Source organism: Zerene cesonia, chromosome 19, assembly GCF_012273895.1.
Source record: "Zerene cesonia ecotype Mississippi chromosome 19, Zerene_cesonia_1.1, whole genome shotgun sequence".
NCBI lineage: Eukaryota > Metazoa > Arthropoda > Insecta > Lepidoptera > Pieridae > Zerene > Zerene cesonia.
Window position 1 is genome coordinate 5,487,795 of NC_052120.1, and position 4,785 is coordinate 5,492,579.

General features: G+C 29.9%; 1 pseudogene; it reads right to left on the reverse strand.

Annotated features, from left to right (window-relative positions):
- Positions 1–3,392: 3,392 nt before the first annotated feature.
- LOC119834520 lies at positions 3,393–4,531 on the reverse strand (annotated as a pseudogene).
- Positions 4,532–4,785: the final 254 nt, after the last annotated feature.

The following is a 4,785-nucleotide window of genomic DNA, read 5'->3' on the forward strand; positions in this document are numbered from 1 at the left end:
TCACGGCACAGTAATGGAACTTTTCGTCATTGAGTTCCAATTTAAACTGAATAAGAAATATTATATTGCAGATGCAGATACGATAGCTATTGCTCGCGTCTTCCTTGCTTCGCTTTGGTACCGGTCGAATGAACATTACTCACTGCCATCGAAACGAATATTACTCTATGAAAACATCTAATAAATATAGTATATATTTTTTTTAATTTTAATAGCATACAATGCAATTGTTACACATTTGAAATTTTCATATAGCTAATAAATATACCTAAGTATATATATTACTGGGTTAATATTGGTATATGTACTTATATTTACAAATTTCTTATATAATAAGACAATTTTTTTTACAGCCCAATTCTGTTTCTCCATTCTTATAACGACTTTCACTTCAATACTTACTACTTACCTATATCAAAGATTCCATCATCATTTTACGATTTCGTTGAGCACAGTTTTCAAACTGTCTGCTATCTTACAAGAACATTATTTTTCTGGCATAGAAATTTTCCTTCAACAGCAAGCTAGATGTATCATAGTCTAAGTGAAAACTAATATTCGCAAGCTAAGTATATTTCTATCTTTGGTACAATATTTTTGTAAGTAAGAGGATTTTATTTTTCTCCTTTAGCTCAGCATTAGTCTCGGTGGATCCTTGCTTGCATTTCTGTATTTTTATATACTTACTCGTACTAGCATGTTCTACTCTTAAAATGAGACTTTAATATTGGGTTAAAAATACTATATATAGCATAGCTCGTTTACCTTTAAAGATGAAAGGTCCTTTATCAATAAAGTCAAATCAACCGATTATTAATTGCCTTAAAGTGAAACAGAAATAAGTTTTGCTTATTGTTCAAACAGTTCAGTGAAACAGAAACAAGTGTTGCAAAGTATAAAATATTTTGAAATCGTACAAATTTTCATTACTAGTTCATACTATATTTGTTATATTACAAACAATATCCTGCAAAATACTATTTATATTTTCAGACAAGATCAGTAACTACTGGCTATACTACAGTTAAAACTTATGAATATATATTTGTTAATACCATTGATTTTGAAGATGTGATTCTCAAGATTGTTTATCTATAAAAACAGTTGTTTGTAAAAGAAAAACCTATATGTAAAAAGCCAGAAGATTTAGGTATACAACCAAAACGAAATTTGAAATAGAATGTACACATAGAACGCATTTGTGATGAGTTAAACCGATTTGTTTATGTTATAAGAATCAGAAACACTGAAGGCCGTCTATAAATGCCGCCCCAGGCGCTAACCATGCATACGTATCCATCCTGCCCTACGTCCATATTCACGGTTCACGGGCCTTAGCAGTATTAACACAAAAAGACAGCTATAGAACCATATTTCGTAATGTTAAGCTGCACATCTAATGTCTGTCAACTCATGCACGTATATAAGAGATGTATGCTGATTTAAAAAAATCGTAAATATTATAAAAAAAGAGAAATAAATACTAACATTATGATCAATTATCAGAATAAATAATAAAATATACTTCTGACATCGCGAAAACAAATAATTAACATTGCGAAAACAAATAATAAAATACTGTAAATAATATAGTATAAGTATTATTGTTTGCTGTATCAAGATTTATTATTGAGTGACTTTTAAAATTATTGCTCGCTACGTCCAGAATGTGTTTATAACTGTACTATCATATGTTTTTAAATCAACTACATTCAGCAAATAATGTCAATTTGAATTTGGAATTTGATTGAAATCGTCCTCTTTCTAGCTTGCTATATACGTTCCATTACAGGCATCTTACTCATATGTTGTACGTGGTGATCCAACCAAACCACCAAATGAAGTCTTAATCGTGTGCCATATTTGAAGTAGAATAGTATCAAGCCTATACTGAAGATATTTAAAACGATCAGGAGGGATTTTTTCTCATTAAATGTTATATGAAAACGAGTATAAAGCGAAGGCAATTGCTATAGTCTGATTGATGTATCCTTGTTTTAGGACAATGTCATCAATCAGCCGGACCTAATCGTCCGATCGATCTCTCACTACGGCTCTTTAATTGATTGCACACGCTAAGCAAATAGATCGTTTAATTTACAGAATGGGAGAATTTGTTTTCAAGCGTAATAATTAATGATTAATTTAAATCGATACTTCTTATATCGCAAACTACTCAATACTGATTAGTTTTTGCGTCCAGCTACTTGAATTCGTTTAACGATATTAGTAGACCATCAGGTCTACTAATTAACATAATACAGGTTCACTAATTAACATAATTATTAAATATGAAAATCACTATATTTTAGTCGAGCCGTATAGTCCGATCAATTTTTTTTAATTAAAATATTCGAAATAACGAAAAACGCTGGAGAAATTTAAGTCCAGTGCCAGGATTCACCATTAGAAATAAAGTACCAAATTGTCAATTGATATTTGATATTATTTCAAAACTACAAATTTCATCAAAAACTTATTTATGTACTTTAATACTTATCTACAAAAATGACCTTTTTTGCAAAACTGACCTTATTTCTAAGAATGACCATTTCCCTGATAATGCGATTCATGTGCATAAATCTCAATTAGTACATGTTTAAACCACTGCCTTGCATACCCATTAATCCAAAAATGCCATACGTAAATGAAATCCTCCCCGTCTTACTACAATATTTGATAAATCAGACCCTTTAGGTGAAGGAGGAACCATTTCACAAACTTTTGCATATAAATATTGCAAAAAATTACTACTAGTAATAAATTTCAAAATTTTGAAATTAATTTATCATACTATTCCTTGCAAGCGTACCCAATAATCCAATGTTAAAGACAACGCTTAACAAGTATATTAATCCATCAAATTTTATTATTTATAAATACTTATCTGAAATGAACGTATAATCATATTCAATTCAATTAATCCTACAAATCCCTTAAATGAAGCAATTAATGCTAATGATAAAATTTGTAAAAATAATGGCAACATTTTACAATATAACTGCAGGCAATAAAAATATATAATCTATATTTACTGGTAGTCATTGAACAAAAATAGTTCAAGCATTAAATACAAATTACCTATTAACCACAAAACCGATATACAACGAATAATAAATGTGATTTTAACAGCATTGCAAAAATATAAACTTCGTACGTGCAATATTTTCGATGAATGGTTTTTCATGCACTCTCTCATTTTATGTAAATATTAGACTGCACAGTGTGAACATACTGTTTAATTATAACCCTAATGCATTACAAAATGTAAATTCATCCACTATCGACTATTTATTTTATAAATTTTGTTTTAAAGAAATATGTTATCAGATACGTTGTAAAAATTATTATTATTGTTTTTAATATAACGTTTTTATATGTTTGTTGTCAAGGTCGACCTTAAATTGAATCAAATAACAACATCGAGCATACATATTCTCAATTAATTTACTGAAGTACATTTTTCCAACACGAATTCTTTAAACATAAAACTCAAGCTGATAATTGAGTCCTCCGCCGCGTTCACTTTTAAGTCGAATATTAGCGATGTGATGGTGGCGGAGCCTTCTGTTTTGTCCAAATCTCGAACAACTATTCCCTGAAACATTTTTGTATATGATATCCGTTGCTTGCATTAAAGCATTCTAATGAAATGCTGTCGGCGTAATGGTTAAAGAGCCCCATAAAACATTTTTAAAAACAAATTTCCTTGATGAGAAACATATAACACAAAGATACAAAATCACAATTTAAATAACTAAATAATTCATTATCATCATCATCATCAGCCCATACATATTCCATATGGGACATAGGCCTCCTATGAAGGCTCATATAAAAAATTCATAACTATATAATGCAATGTATATTTTGTATTATAGACAAATCCATTAACCGACTTCACAAGAAGGAGGATGTAATAAATTTAACTGTATTGTTTGCGTTTACTAACAAAATCATCTATAAAACAAATTGTCCATGGACCCCAGACTTCCAATATACCTTTCGCTGTGTTTCAGGAGTCTGTGTCTTCCCGATACAGGACAAAAAGTTCAAACTAAGTTGCAATAAAATAATTGTTACTTTTTGACTTTTAAAATCTTTAAATTTCAAAATTATTATTTATGAATTAATTTCCTATTACAAATATGTATAAAAATCAAAAGACAGTACACAGATCTACTTGGAGTCCACTTATCCACTCATCGAGTCATCCAATAATAAATATTCTCCTACGCAAACTCACTTTTAGAATTTGTTGTCCGGGGTCTGAATAAAACACCTCTTTCACTCTCTTCTTAAATGGAAAAGCCATATACTCTGCTTTTTCTTGCCATGTTAGTCGTGCATTATACGAAGTTCCAACTATTAAATCACGAGCCCAACACGAAGTCACCGTTATAATAAGGAAAACGCTTAAAATTATTAAAAATTTCATGTTGAAGTCGTCTTTAACAAGTAAGATGTTCAATTTAACTGTGATAAGCGGCTATAAAAAATGAGCAATGAATCTTGAATGATAGGTACGTAAACATATTTATCGCTACTGTATTCCCAGGCAATGATAGCACAATATATATGTACACAAACATTTCGCATCATTGTAGTTTATACAGAGTGACACTGATAAAAGTAATGATAACAGTAACTCATTTGAATACGTCGTGACCCACAATTACCCATACATATTTCACACTAATAAGAATGACCAAAGTAAAACAGTAATGATATGTTCACGATAAATACAGCAAGGATTAATTTGTCTTTATTTCATTATTATTTTTA